Source organism: Zalophus californianus, chromosome 4, assembly GCF_009762305.2.
Source record: "Zalophus californianus isolate mZalCal1 chromosome 4, mZalCal1.pri.v2, whole genome shotgun sequence".
In the NCBI taxonomy this organism is placed as follows: Eukaryota; Metazoa; Chordata; class Mammalia; order Carnivora; family Otariidae; genus Zalophus; species Zalophus californianus.
In genome coordinates, this window is record NC_045598.1 from 35,777,625 (window position 1) to 35,794,221 (window position 16,597).

The following is a 16,597-nucleotide window of genomic DNA, read 5'->3' on the forward strand; positions in this document are numbered from 1 at the left end:
TTTTTTTGCGGGGGCAGAAGTTGGGGGGAGGATTCAAACAGAAAAGCAGTATAAAATTTGGTCATAATTTTCTGAAGTTTACCATCTAGAAAGGGACAAACAATAAGCTATATGGCTAGTCAGAGAACAAAGAGAATGAAGAATCAAATACAGCACAAGAGTTATTTATATAAATGCTGACAGAATGAGCACTTAGGCAAAAACTTCATGGGACTTCATTCAGTGAAACCTCAAAAGATTAATAGAGACAGAGGGAGAAGCAGGTTCCCCACTAAGCAAGGGAGCCAGACATGAGGCTCGATCCCAGGACCCTGGATCATGACCCGAGCTGAAGGCAGACTTCCAACTGACCGAGTCACGGAGGCGTCCCCCTATGCTGTAGTTTCCATCCCTTTGACTTATTTATAACTAGAAGTTTGTACCTCTTAATCCCTTTACCTATTTCACCTATCCCACCCACTTTTCTCCCCTAGCAACCACCGTCTTAACCTTTCTTTTCTTTTTCTTTAAGATTTTACTTATTTATTTATTTGAGGGGGGAGCAGGAGGAGAGGGACAAGAAGACTGCACTGAGCACGGAGCCTGATGTGGGGCTCAATCCCACAACCCATGAGATCATGACCTGAGCCAAAATCAAGAGTAAGAGGCCCAACTGACTGAGCCTCCCAGGCACGCCATTAACTTTTATTTTCAGAGATATTTAAAGATATCTCTCTCAAGAATCTTATTAATAGTAACAGTGATCTATGTGCAGACAACAAACTTAAGCAGAAATGCACCTTCTCTTTACTCTGAAAATCTAAGAATATTTGAAGGTAATTAATTTTTGTAGTTTTGATAACTTGGAATGAAGATCCTCCTGCATTTAGGCAGGTTCCCCAACTTTTGTGAACCTCTATATTTGATGGTACTTTTTTCTTCCTTTATCACCTGTAGTCCATACTTAAGAAAAAAAAAAATCTACCAATATCTATTAACCTTGGGGCACCTGGGTGGCTCAGTTGATTAAGCATCTGCCTTTGGCTCAGGTCATGATTCCAGGGTCCTAGGATCGAGCTCCGCATCAGGCTCCCTGCTCATCAGGGAATCTGCTTCTCCCTCTCCCTCTGCTGCTCACCCTGCTTGTTCTCTCTCTCTCTGTCAAATAAATAAATAAAATCTTGGAAAAAAAAAAAAAAAAACTACAGGGGTGCCTGGGTGGCTCAGTTGTTAAGCGTCTGCCTTCAGCTTACATCATGATCCCAGGGTCCTGGGATTGAGCCCCGCATCAGGGTCCCTGCTCAGCAGGGAATTTGCTTCTCCCTCTCCCTCTGCTGCTCCCCCTGCTTGTTCTCTCTCTCTCTCTCTGTCAAATAAATAAGTAAATAAAATCTTAAAAAACAAAAACAAAAAAACTACAGGGGTGCTTGGGTGACTCAGTCGTTAAGCAGCTGCCTTCGGCTCAGGTCATGATCCCAGGGTCCTAGGATCAAGCCCTGAGTTGAGCTCCCTGCTCCACGGGTAGCCTGCTTCTCCCTCTCCCATTCCCCTCGATGTGTGCTCTCTCTCTGTCTCTCTCTGTCAAATAAATAAAATCTTAAAAAAAAAAAAAAACACAGTATAGGGAATATAGTCAATAATATTGTAATAACTTCATATGGTGACAGATAGTAACTATACTTATTGTGGTGAGCATTTCATAATGTATATAATTGTCAAATCACTATGTTGTACACCTAAAACTAATATGTCAACTATACTTGAAGCAAAAATTTAAAAATAAAAATATTGGGGCGCCTGGGTGGCTCAGTCGTTAAGCAGCTGCCTTCGGCTCAGGTCATGATCCCAGGGTCCTGGGATCAAGCCCTGAGTTGGGCTCCCCGCTCCACGGGAAGCCTGCTTCTCCCTCTCTCACTCCCCCTGCTTGTGTTCCTGCTCTCGCTATCTCTCTCTGTCAAATAAATAAGATCTTTAAAAAAATAAATAAAATAAAAATATTAATATAAAGATTAAGACCTCAGGACACTTGGGTGGTTCAGTAGGTTAAGTGTCTGCCTTCAGCTCAGGTCATGATCCCCAGATCCTGGGATTGAGTCCCGCATCAGGCTCCTTGCTCACCCCGGAGCCTGCTTCTCCCTCTGTCTGCCACTCCCCCTGCTTGTGCTCTTGCTCTCTCTTTCTAGCAAATATATAAAATCTTAAAAAAAAAAAAAAAGATTAAGACCTCAAAAAATTAAAAATAGAATTGCCACATGATCCAAAAATTCTATTTCCGGGTACATACCCAAAAGAACTGAAAGCAGGGCCTCAAAAAAATATTTGTACACCCATGTTTATAACAGGATTGTTCACAATAGCCAAAATGTATAAGCAACCCAAGTGTCCATTGACAGATGAATGGATAAACAAAATGTGGTATACATATATGATGGAATATTATTATTCAGCCTTAAAAAGGAAGAAAATTCTGACACATGCTGTAATATGGATGAACCTTGAAGATACTATGTTAAGTGAAATAAGCCAGTCACAAAAAGAGAAATACTGTAAGCTTCCACTTACTTGAGATAGTTAAATTTATACAAACATAACGTAGAATGGTGGTTGCCAGAGGCCTGAGGGGGAGGGATTTGGAGTTGTTTACTGGGTACAGAGTTTCAGCTTTGCAAGTTCTGGAGATTGGTAGCACAACAATGTGAACTGAACTGTACACTTAAATACTGTTAAGATGGCAAATATTATATGTATTTTACCACAATTAAAAATAAATGAAGGGAAGAAAAGAAAGAAAAAAAAAGAGGGAGAGAGAAGAGAAGAGAAGAGAAGATTAGATTGGTATTTCTCCTTGACTTTTAAACTCATCTGATGCTATCACAGGATCTCTCCAACTCCACTTTCTAAAGAACAGCAGAATGGTGAAGTGCTTGATCTCTGGAGAAAAGCAGACTGAATCCAAGTCTGTAATGGTTAACAGATTAGCATGACTTCTCTTCGAAGTCTTCTGTTGTGAAATGAAGAGAATAATAGTCTCACAGAACTGCTATGGAGGATAAAATAGTGTTATGTTAGATTAATGAGATAATGTATATAAACTACTTAACACAGTGCTTGGCACATAATAAACATTCAATACACAGCTATTGTTTTTTAAAAAAAATAAACTATATGCTCATAAGAATTTAGCATATCAGGTGAATTTGACATTAATACAGAAAATGCATATAATTTTATGTGAAACAGTAATAATATTCAAATCTGTATAATGCTCCCAAAATTACTTATTTATTACAAAGGGGAAAATATACTTTTACAATGGAAAGATCTGCTGGCTATTAACTTAACCAAGGGTTAGTCACATTTAGCATTACCAAAAGTGAAACACGTGGCATTAGCAACCTTCTGATGTAATATACTTGCTGAAATGTTTAATTCAAATCTAATCATAAGAAAATAATTAGACACATCCAGAATATCTGTAAGATAACTGAACAGTACTCTCCAAACAAACAAAATGTGGGGGACTATTCTAGATTAAAAGAGATTAACAAACATAACCCCTGAAGGGGCACCTGGGTGGCTCAGTCGGTTAAGCAACTGCCTGCAGCTCAGGTCATGATCCCAGGGTCCTGGGATCGAGCCCCACGTAGGACTCCCTACTCCATGAGGGAGCCTGCTTCTCCCTCTCCCTCTGCCTGCCGCTCCCCCTGCTTGTGCTCTCTCTCTTTCAAATAAGTAAAATCTTTAAAAATAATAATAATAACCCCTGAAATGAAATATATGAAACCTTGATTTGATTCTCGGTCCAAAAAAGCCATAAAAAACCTTTTGTTGGAGCATTCAGCTGGCTCTGTCAATAGAGCATGCAACTCTTGATCTCAGGGTCATGAGTTCAAGCCCCATGTTGGGTGTAGAGCTTATTTCAAAACAAAACAAAACAAAACAAAAAACACTTTATTTTTTTTTTAAAGATTTATTTATTTATTTGAGAGAGAGAATGAGATAGAGAGAGAGAACACGAGAGAGGGGAGGGTCAGAGGGAGAAGCAGACTCCCTGCCGAGCAGGGAGCCCGATGCGGGACTCGATCCCGGGACTCCAGGATCATGACCTGAGCTGAAGGCAGTGGCTTAACCGACTGAGCCACCCAGGTGCCCCCAAAAAACACTTTAAAAAAAACACTTTTGTTGGCAAATAAGAAAATGTTTAATAGGGACTGTATACGGAATTATTTTTCTGACTTAAGGTCAATTGTCTAAGGTATAAATAATGATACTATGGCTTTGTAAGAGAATGTATTCTTAGAAGACACAAATTAAAATATTTTAAAGTGTCATGATGTCTGCAATTTGCTTTCAAGTGTTGTTAAAAAAAAAAAATACTGATGGGGCACCTGGTTGGCTCAGTCCGTAGAGTATGAGACTCTTCATCTCAGGGTTTTAAGTTCAAGCCCCACGTTGGGTGTAGAGATTACTTAAAAAAAAAAAAAAAAAAAATCTTTTAAAAAAATACAGATAGATAAAGCAATGTAGCAAAATATTAAGTTGTAAATCCAGGTGAAGGTGGTTTATTGTATTATTCTTTCAATTTTCTGTAGATTTTTTTAAGTTTCCAAAAGTTGGAAGAAATAAGTAAAAAATGTATTTTATTTTCTCCCATAAATTTAGCATTAAGAAATAAAAGAACAGGGGTGCTTCAGTGGTTCAGTCGGTTAGGCATCTGCCTTCCACTCAGGTCACGATCCCAGGGGTCCTGGGATCGAGCCCTAATTTGGGCTCCCTCTCATCAGGGAGTCTGCTTCTCCCTTTCCCTCTGCCTCTCCCCAACCCCCTGCTCATGTGCTCTCTCCCCATCTCTCTCTCTCAATAAATAAAACCTTTAAAAAAAAAATAAAAAGAAAGAAAAAACAGTTTAGTTGTGGGGAAAAAAAAAACCAGTTTCATTGTGGGGGAAAAAAATCCAAGCCTATGTTAAAACAAAAAGTGGAATAAATTTATCAAATGTTGGGGCACCTGAGTAGCTCAATCGGTTAGGTGTGTGACTCTTGATCTCAGCGCAGGTCTTGATCTCAGGGTCATGAGTTCAACCTGTGTTGAGCTCCATACTGGTGTGGAGCCTACTTGAAAAAAAGTTTATCAAATGTTAATAGTGATTGTCATTGGTGGTAGAACTAATATCAGTGATTTATTTTTTTTTCTTCATTTTCCAATTCTTCCACAGTGTACTTGACCAACTTTTCTAATAGAAAATATAGCTTTTCGGGTGCCTGGGTGGCTCAGTTGGTTAAGCAACTGTCTTCAGCTCAGGTCGTGATCCTGGAGCCCCAGGATCGAGTCCTGCATTGGGCTCCCTGCTCAGCGGGGAGTCTGCTTCTCCCTCGGACCCTCCCCCCTCTCGTGCTCGCTCTTTCTCTCCCTCATTCTCTCTCTCAAATAAATAAAATCTTAAAAAAAAAGAAAACTTGGCTTTTCAACTTCAATTTAAATTCATTTTTAACTAAGTAATACGTGCATGTATTTTCTTTGTAGCACATTAACACAATATAAGTTAAAAAATAGGTCCCTTTGACTACCAGATCTATTAATTCCAATCTTCTGTGCCCACTCCAAGAAATAGTTATTGTCACAAGTTTGATGAGTACCCTTCTAGACCTTTAAAAAAATGCACTGACAACACTCCTCAATACAACTCACACACACAGACTCACACACTAGAAAACTGATAGAGCATGATGTCTAACCTCAGAGAAATCTTAAGTTCTATAGAACAGAGGCTTCTTCTATTCACATGCTCAGAAGTCCAAGTACCCTGCAGGTTCTAAGGATGTTTCAACAGTATACCAAAACAAAAAAAAAAAAAGCACAAATACAATCAAATAACAATACTAAGTCACTAGAAAAGTCTGTACATAACAGTTTCTCTACCAGCATGGTAGTATTCTAATGATTATCCCCTATCATTCCACAATTCTTCTGGATTAAATATGAACAAAGGGAAGAGGCCAACCAGAAGAAAAATAACTATATAAAAGGTGACCAGAAACATTGAGAATTGCCACTTAGAATGAGTGATCAAGACAGCAACAAAACACACCAGGGCATTAGGCAGGGAACAATCAAGAATAGAGTTTTCCCCCTTGATCAAAGCTCGAAAAGACCCTAAAACTAAAAATCAGAGTTGAAGTTAACTTCAAGATCTGTAAACAAGAGCTACAAACCACAAACTAAAAGCATGCAGCCTGGAAGTGACCAATAATCTTTCATTAGTCTTTTCAGGTACATTCAAATGGTAACAAACATTATCATCTTCTATATACAAGGCACTGTGCTGGATGTTGAGAAGCCTGTAGATCAACACTAGGCATCAGCTTGTCAGATCTTCCAGCAACCCATGTCTCCAAATCACAAAGTTATCTTGTTGCTCTCCAGCTTAAAATTCTTCAATGGCTCGCCACTATTTGGGGAACAAAGTCCAAATTCCTTAACAAAACTAAATCCATCTACTGCTCCCTGACTATCCCTACCCCGACTCCTCTCTTTATCTTTACCTATTACATATGATGTATTTATAATTCTTCCCAAATGCATCACACTCTCTCATACTTCCTTACCTTGACACATGCTATTCTCTCTCCTTGCCTTGATGCAATCCTCACCCCCAGAGTTCCATCCCATCTCCCTACTAAATTCCTTTCAATTATTTAAGATATAGGAAGCACCACTTTCCCTGGGGGAAATCTCACTTTATTTCAAGAAAAGCTGGATGGCTCCACTTTGTTTTCTTAGCACTCTATCCTTATTTATCTGTTTTACAGTATTTGCATATTATATGCCGTTAGTCTACTTGTCTATCTTCTACATGCCTGAGGGCAGTTGGGACTCAAGATGGCAACACAGGAAGATCCTGAACTCACCTCCTCCCCTGGACACACAGAATCTACAACTACATATGGAACAACTTCCTATATGCCTCAAGGCAAAAACTGCCTTATTCACTTCTTTGTCCCCAGAAGAATAATTTAGCTTTCCTCCACACCCCACATACACATCTTCCGACATGCAGGACTTATTTTCATATGGACAATCTAGATTTTTGTCAAATATCTTACAAAGGTAAGCAGGAAGGAGAAACATGGCAATAATTACATAACTATGAACAGACATTAGTACAGACCACCTATAGTCACTATAGACTCTCGAAGAGAAAAAATAAATTACAGGTTATATACAATCCTATGTCCATTAGCTATTACTATAGCCCATTTTTATTCCATTCCAGTAAGCATATTAACATGAAAATAAGAGTGACAATTAATACAGGGGTACCTCTAATTCAACTCTTATTTATTCATTTAGAGAGAGAGAGAGAGAGCAAGGTAGGGGCAGAGGGAGAGGGAGGGAGAGGGTTTTTTTTGTTTTTGTTTTTGTTTTGGGAGGGAGAGAATTGTAAACAGGTTCCATGCCCAGCGTGGAGCCTGACTTAGGGCTGGATCTCACAACCCTGAGATCAGGACCTGAGCCAAAATCAAGAATAGGACTCTTAACCAAATGAGCCACCTAGATATCCTCAACTCCAATTTATTCATTTTTTTAAATTTTTATTTATTTATTTGACAGAGAGAGAGAGACAGTGAGAGAAGGAACACAAGCAGGGGGAGTGAGAGAGGGAGAAGCAGGCTTCCCGCCGAGCAGGGAGCCCAATGCAGGGAGCCTGATGCGGGGCTCGACTCCAGGACCCTGGGATCATGACCTGAGCTTGAAGGCATATGCTCAACGACTGAGCCACCCAAGCGCCCCCCAATTTATATTTTTAAAATTAAATTATTTGCATATGTTGGTATACTAACCACTTTTAATAACAAATCACACAATATATTAACTTTAGCAGTCAGTATAAAACCAAGTTGAGAATCTCTTCTCTGGCACAGTGCCTTTAGTTTAGCATTTAGTAATTGCTCAAAAAATGTTTGCTGAATTTAAATAGTTAGCTTGAGTCAGAAAGCTTAATTTCTAGAGCAAAAGAAAAGCATAAACCTCCGACCAGCTCAGAGAAATAGTAAGGAGAGAATTAAATAATAATGACAATAGCATAAGAACTGTCACAAAACAATCCTTCAGTTAACTATTAAATGAATAGTTAATCCAATCAAGAAGTCACAATGAGAGGGCACCTGGGTGGCTCAGATGGTAAAGCGTCTGCCTTCGGCTCAGGTCATGATCCCAGGGTCCTGGGATCGAGTCCCGCATCAGGGTCCCTGCTCCTTGGGAGCCTGCTTCTCCCTCTGCCTCTCTCTCTCTCTCTCTCTCTCTCTGTCTCTCATGAATAAATAAAATCTTTAAAAAAAAAAAGTCACAATGAGTATACAGTAAGTATACAGTAAGCTGGTATAGCAACATAAATATTAGACAAATAGGGCTTATTTTTTTTAAAGATTTATTTATTTATTTGAGAGAGAGAGTGGGAGGGAGGGGCAGAGAGAGAGAGAATCTCCAGTCACTGAGCTCAGAGCCCAGCCCAACTTGGGGCTTGATCCCACAACACTGAGATCATGACCTGAGCCAAAATAGAGTTGGACACTTAACCAACTACTATACCAAGTCATTTTGGAGGTGTTTTTGAAGGTTTTAGGTTAAGTTTTTTGGTTATAACAATGACTGGGGGCAGGGAGTTTTGCTGGCCAGAGATGCTAGACATCCTGCAAGGTACAGGACAGTACTAAACAAGGAAGCATTGTTCTATGTGCTGTATGAAATTCAAATGTCTTGCCAAACATTCATATAAGTGAAGAACATATTTATTATTACCTGAGCTTGGATTCTAACTCTATTTTACATAAAAACAAAGTCACCTTGCATTGTTTTAATATATGAATTTTCTAGAAATACAACTACGTTATAAATTGAGGAAAAATCACACTGTTGTTATTTTCAGAACATCATTAAGAATTGGTCAACATGGGGTACCTGGGTGGCTCAGTCGTTAAGCCTCTGCCTTCGGCTCAGGTCATGATCCCAGGGTCCTGGGCTAGAGCCCCGCATTGGGCTCCCTGCTCGGTGGGAAGCCTGCTTCTCCCTCTCCCACTCCCCCAGCTTGTGTTCCTGCTCTCTATCAAATAAAAAAATCTTTTTTTTAAAGATTTTACTTATTTGAGAGAAAGAGAGAGAGAGAGAGAAACAGCATGAGAGGGGAGAGGGTCAGAGGGAGAAGCAGGATCCCCGCTGAGCCAGGAGCCCGATGTGGGACTCGATCCCAGGACTCCTGAGCCGAAGGCAGTCGCTTAACCAACTGAGCCACCCAGGCGCCCCCAAATAAATAATATCTTAAAAAAAAAAATTGGTCAACATTAAGGGGCTCCTGGGTGGCTCAGTCGTTAAGCGTCTGCCTTCGGCTCAGGTCATGATCTCAAGGTCCTGGGATTGAGCCCTACAACGGGCTCCCTGCTCAGCGGGAAGCCTGCTTCTCCCTCTCCCACTCCCCCTGCTTGTGTTCCCTCTCTCGCTGTGTCTCTCTCTGTCAGATAAATAAATTAAATCTTAAAAAAAAAAAAAAAGAATTGGTCAACATTAAAAAAAAAAAGGAGAGGGGTGCCTGGGTGACTCAGTCAGTTAAGCTGACTCTTGATTTCAGCTCAGGTCATGATCTCAGGGCTGTGAGAATGATCCCCACATCAGGATCCATACTGGGTGCAGAGCCTGCTTAAGATTCTTTCCCTCCCTCTCCTTCATCAATCTGTAATTTGTCTTGGCAAGCTATCTCTATTTCACTTGAGGTTACTTCCCTCTTCCCCTTATCACATACAAATAAGTCTGGTGTGTTGTTTCCTTTGGGGGGGGCGCTCTGTTATTATACTTTTATTCTAATATCCACCAGCATCTCTGCTCTTCAATTTTTCTTCTTGCATGGAGTGGCTTTTGATTGTCTTCTCTTAAAACTAGTAATTTATAAGAGGGTAAAAGCATCTGACTACCTCATTAAGTTTTCTACAGTAATTTTGTATACTGAAATCTGTATTTTTACTACCTTAATTTTCTTTTACTTGTTGTTTATCATAGAGTTAGGATATCATGTTGATGCTTTATAATTTTGAACAATAGTAACCTAATCACCTATCAATTTCTTTTTTTCAAGATTTTATTTATTTATTTGAGAGAGAGAGGGCACAGAGGGAGAGTGAGAGGGAGAAGCAGACTTCCCGCTGAGCAGAACCTGACATGGGGCTCCATTCCAGGACCCTGGGATCATGACCTGAGCTGAAGGCAGACACTTAATCAAGTGCCCCAATCACCTATCAATTTCATTTCAGGGAAGTTCATTAAAAAATTTTTATAATAAAAAACTGTTATAATAGCAATAACATAGCTATTATTCATAGCACTTACTACGTACTAGGTTCTGCTATGCTTTATATATATATATTACATATATATTTAAAATATACTATATATATACATATATATATATATATACATAAACCCATTTAATCCTCAAAATAATTCTGGGAGGTAGGTATTATTAATGTTCCCCATTTTACAGCTATAGAAACTGGGCACAGAGAGATTAAAGAACTTTCTCAAGATCATACATCTAGTAAATGACAGAGCCAGAATTTGAACCCAGATAATGCAAACATTGGGCCTGAAAGGCTTGAGAACAACTTATTTAAGGAAAAAAAGCATTGCATGCACACAACCTAACAATTATTCTGCCAAGAAATAATAATCATGATCTTGTATGTATCTAACAACACAGAACTGTAATGTCTAAAACAAAAACTGACAAAATACAAGGCAAATTTGACAAATCCACAATCTTCATGGGATATTTTAACATACTTCTCAGAAACTGAAAGTTCTAGAAGATAAGAAAGTATGGATATGGTACATTTTAATAACAAAATTGACATGCTTGATCTAAAATTGTTCCAATAAAGGTAGGCTTTATTTTTTTCCAAGTCTATATGAAAACATTTACCAAAATGCATGGATACTACATCATAAAGGAATTCTCAAAAAATTTCAAATAATGTAATTCCAGGGCACCTGAGTGGCTCAGCTGGTTGAGTGCCCAGCTCTTGGTTTTGGCTCAAGTCTGATCTCGGGGTCATGGGATCGAGCCCCACATCAGGCTCTGTGCATTGTGCAGAGTCGCTTGGGTTTCTCTCTCCCTCTCCCTCTGCCCCTCATGCTCATGCTCTCTAAATAAATAAATACAATTTAAAAAAAAAAATGTGTTTCCAAAACCACATTCGCAGACCACTATGAAATACAATTATAAGTCAACAATAAAAAGATAATTAAAAACAAGCATAGCAGACAATAATGTTTACTCAACATCTACTTTTCCCCCTTTCTTGACTAACAGGACCCCAAATAGGTGGCAATGTGCTTAGTTAATGAAAACATTCAATCTGGCAGTCTTCCTTATGGCTAGAGAAGCCAGGTAACATTACCACTAAGTAAGGAGATGTAAATGGGAATTGCTAGGTAGGGATTCTGGAAATGCTACTGTTTTCCTGATGAAATTGTCCTTTATGCCTTTTATAGCCTGCAGCAAAGATGCAGTCCTTATTATCAGGGGCAGTTACTTCGTAACCAAAAGGCAAGTCCAACACTAAAGACAGAGGAAGCTAGGAGGAGCCTGGTTTGTTGATGACTTTCTTAAGCAGCTGCACAACACAGGCATTTCTCAAGATTTCTTGAGAAAAATTAATCCCTTATTTGTATAAGCCACTATGTTCAGGTTTCTGAAACATACTGCCAAAGACAATCCTAACTGATATGCAAAAGATTCAAAATAAATGAGTTAGAGTTCAACTAAAAATGCCAGAATAAAGAAAGTATAAAGATAAAAAGCAAAACTTAATGAAATAGAAAACAAACAACTGAGAGTTCCAACAAACCAACAGCTGATTTGGGAATAGAAAAAACTGATAAAGAAACATATCTTCAATGGCTCTGGACCAAGAAAAAAAATCTTTTATTTTTTGGACCCTGCCTCTCCCTCTAGACTCATAAGAGTCTTGCCATTCCTTTACATGCATCCACCAGACTTGAACCAAACCAAATTTCTCACCATTCCTAGTATATTCCTCTGTGCCTCTACACATGCCTTTCCTACTGCTTGAAATGTCCTTTCCCTTACTTGTGCACAGACAAGCTCTATTTTCTTCCTCAGGAAAACTCAAGGGTGTGACCTCCTCTAGGAAGCCTCTAACCCTTCAAACAATGTTTATACTAGGGCCCAGTATTATATCCCTTAGTACCCTATGCATACTTTCACACAATTAGCAAATATGTATTAAGCAATTTCAGGCTCTTGCTAAAGCTCATTTTAGCAAATACTATGTTTTAAATATATTTCCTGTCTTCTACCTTAAGCAAAGAGCTCTTTTAGGGCAGGATTTTATTCCTCTATCCCTAGCACCTAGCTCAATGTCCTACACCTAGTGAGCATTAACTAAAATACCTGCTGAGTAAATAAATGAATAAAATAGCAAATAATTAGGGCGCATGGGTGGCTCAGTCGTTAAGCGTCTGCCTTCCGCTCAGGTCATGATCCCAGGGTCCTGGGATCGAGCCCCACATCAGGCTCAGTGCTCAGCGGGAAGCCTGCTTCTCCCTCTCCCACTCCCCCTGCTTGTGTTCCCTCCCTTACCGTGTGTGTGTCTCTCTCTGTGTCAAATAAATAAATAAATAGATAGATAGACAGATAAATAAATAAAATCTTTAAAAAAAAGATAGCAAATAATTACACTGTTTATCACATGCTAGAAGTATCAACAGTGCTATGAGATCACAAAAGGAAAGCAACCAACCCTCACTCTCCTTGCTGAAAAATGGTAACACTCTAGAATCAACTTGTTGTAATATCTTTCACATGCCTTCACATAATATCATATGTTTACAGAAATACTTCTATGCACTGAATGAATGGAAGTTATACATGAAACTTGTGTGCTTCTAGTTTTTGTTTTCCCAGCTGAATTATCAAATGAGGTGAAGGATCTTAGCAGGTATTTCTGCACAGCAATATGAACACAGTAAAATATGCTACTTGATAAATTGTCACTTGGTGTCACCTAGTGCTGAGCTCAACCCACTGAGACATCTACAAAATTCTTTAACTAATTAGCCCAACTTTCCACACAAACTCTAGAGGAAATATTAAATGTACTGAATATGGCCAAAGGCTACAATCATACACTGCTGTGTGTGAAACTTCAGTATGCATATGATAGAAATACAGTGTCTCCTTTAAAACACATCATTTCCCCACACACAGACACACACCAAATACTGTACCTCCCCAGAAGAGCTCCCTCTCGGAAATCCCCAGTACCTCTAAGAGGTTGCAGAACCAGATAAAGGCAACAAGGAAACAATAGGAAATGTAGCAAGAAGTAGTTTTGACAGACAATAAGGATATGCAACAGAGACCATTATCTAGGTGCAAACCCCAAAGCCTAACTGGACTGCTATCATCCTCTTTCTCTCATACTTTTCAATGCTAAACTCCTTTAAAAAGGGTGGTGAAGTTGGGGCGCCTGGGTGGCTCAGTTGTTAAGCATCTGCCTTCGCTCAGGTCATGATCCCAGGGTCCTGCGATCGAGTCCCACATCGGGCTCCCTGCTCCACATCGGGCTCCCTGCTCCACGGGAGGCCTGCTTCTCCCTCTCCCACTCCCCCTGCTTATGTTCCCTCTCTCACTGTGTCTGTCAAATAAATAAATAAAATCTTTTAAAAAAAAGAAAAAGGGTGGTGGAGGATGGGGAGGGAAGTTTGTTTTCTTCTTTAAACTCTCTTTTGTAAATCTCTGTAATATGGTGTCCAGCCCTTGGAATTTATGTTTGGTAGATCTGGCACATTCCCTGACCTTTAGGAACCTATCTCTGACTGCTACTTGTCTCTTTTCCTTCTTCACACCCTCCACAAATAAAGGTTCAAACCTCGCTGCTCTAGTGCCTCTAACCGTACTCTTTTCCTTGATTATTTCTGACACTGAAAACATTTTGATGGATAAAAATGTGCTCAATTCCTATATAACAATGCTTTCATGCCAGAGTAATGCTGTACAATGAAGGGTTTTCTCTATATTTGATCTTCCTTGATCTCATTTTTTTAGGAGCCCAACATGGGGCTTGAACTCATGACCCTGAGATCAAGATCTGAGCTGAAATCAAGAGTCAGACACTTAATCAACTGAACCACCCAGGCACCCCAATTTATTATTTTTTTTAAGATTTATTTGTTTAATTATTTTTGAGAGAAAGAGAGAGAGCATGAGCAGGAGGAGGGGGAGGGGGAGACTCCCCACTGAGCAAGGAGCCTGATGCAGGACTCAATCCCAGGACCCCGGGATTATGACCCGAGCCAAAGGCAGATACTTAACCGACTGAGCCACCCAGGCGCCCCACCCCAATCTCATTCTTGATATTGAAGGTTCCCTTAATTCTCTGACTCTGTGGAGCAATTTAATTCTGAAATGGCTGGTCTGACATGAGGGGACAAACATGGACAGCCAGAAACACACACACACTCATATACACACATCTTGCTCATTGATGTTTTAGAAGTTGGGGATAGTTCAGATCACTCCCAGAACTCATTACTTTGTTTCTCCAAACAGCCTTGGTATAAACTGATATCTCAGTCAGAAATAACACTAAAAACTGGTACTTCAGAAATGCCTAATGGGCTTCCTCCTAACCTTCACCCTCAGGTAGAACATGCACTGCCTCACATCATCCTGTCTTGCTCTTAGTCATCTTGCAAAAGCTGCCTTATATACCTCCAAGACTATAGATCTAACTCTTCTCTGACACAGTGACTATTAAAACATAGTCATTACATCTTGTTAGAACAGGATCATATGTAGTATTGACGAAAACTTTTTTTTTTTTAAAAAGATTTTATTTATTTATTCATGAGAGAGAGAGAGAGAGAGAGAAGCAGAGGGAGAAGCCAGCTCCCAAGGAGCAGGGAGCCTGATGCAGGACTCGATCCCAGGACCCTGGGATCATGACCTGAGCCGAAGGCAGACGCTTAACCATCTGAGCCACCCAGGCGCCCAACGAAAAGACTTTTTATAGTGAGGTCGCAGAGAGGCAGATAGAAAAGCACAAACACAACCATGAAATAAAAAATAGAGAATTTGAAAAATATCCTGGAGTATTTGTAGATTCAGGCTGCGACAATGATCGCATTTAGAAGAGGGATGCCTGGGTCGCTCAGTCGGTTAAAAGTCTGTCTTCAGCTCAGGTCATGATTCCAGGGTCCTGGGATCGAGCCCCACATCAGGCTCCTTGCTCGGCAGGGAGTCTGCTTCTCCCTCTCCCTCTGCCTGCAGCTCCCCCTGCTTGTGCTCCCTTGCTCTCCTCTCTCTCTCTGGCAAAAAATAAATAAAATCCTTAAAAAAAAAAAAGAAAAATGATTCACTGTCTTGCAAATGTCACAAGTTGTAGTTTGAGAAGCTAAAAAACTATAGGCAGTTAGGGCAATAAGACCACCGAGGCCACACCAGCATTTTAAGACCCGATATCTTATTTCTCAGATAAAGCAGACAAAACTACCAGAGAACATAAAATCTTTACCTTCCCAAGCACAAAAATAAAACATATTACAACAAAATAACATTCACATACTAAAATGTTCCCCTTACTTTTTTTATTATTATTTAAAATCAATTATCTAGGGGCACCTGGGTGGCTCAGTCAGTTAAGCATCTGCCTTCGGCTCGGGTCATGATCCCGGGGTCCTGGGATCAAGCCCCCCATCGGGCTCCCTGCTCAGTGGGGAGTCTGCTTCTCCCTTTCCCTCTGCCCCTCCCCCCTCTCATGTGCACTCTCTCTCTTCTAATAAATAAAATCTTTTTAAAAAATCAATTAACATATAATGTATTATTAGTTTCAGAGGCAGAGTTAAAGATTCATCAGTTGCACATAACACCCAGTGCTCTTTACATCAAGAGCCCTCCTAAATACCCCTTACCCAGTTACCCCATCCCTCCACCCACCTCCCCTCCCAGCAACCGTTTGTTTCCTATAGTTACCCCTTACTTTCTTTATAACACATCTGTTAATACTGCTACAGATAGAGTTTGCATGACAACTCCATGTGCACTAAATAATAAATGTGTAACCATGAATGTGAATAAATCAATTTTTCAGTACCCAAGCAGATGGCAGATAGCTGGCTCTTTTAGTTTATAAGTTTACTGTTTCTTATAGCTTAGCACTTCCAGACATAGTGCTGTCAATTTAGGAAATATATACCAAGGGGGAAAGTAGGAACTTAAGCCTCTTATATAGCTAGTTGTATACTTACCACACAAAGTGAATCAGGCTGAACTCTATAAGACAGTGTGCGTGTGTGTGTGTATGCAGTGTGTGTGTGACACAAAATCATATTCTAGAAATACAGTATAAATTAGTATAAATATGTAAAAACAATAAAAATAATCTTTCAGGCGCTGGGGTGGCTCAGTCAGTTGAGTGTCCCACTCTTGGTTTTGGCTGGGGTCATGATCTCAGGATGGTGGGATCTGGGTCCTCTGTGGGCTCTGCACTCAATGGAGTCTGCTTGAGATTCTCTCCCTCTCCTCTGCCCCTCCCCCTCTCTTTTTCCC

At 39.9% G+C, this 16,597-nt stretch overlaps 1 protein-coding gene across 1 annotated transcript in view; it reads right to left on the reverse strand.

The window, feature by feature from the left end:
- The window catches only part of TESK2 (testis associated actin remodelling kinase 2), a 137,255-nt gene that overhangs the window by 74,900 nt on the left and 45,758 nt on the right, over window positions 1-16,597 (reverse strand). The window lies entirely within an intron of this gene.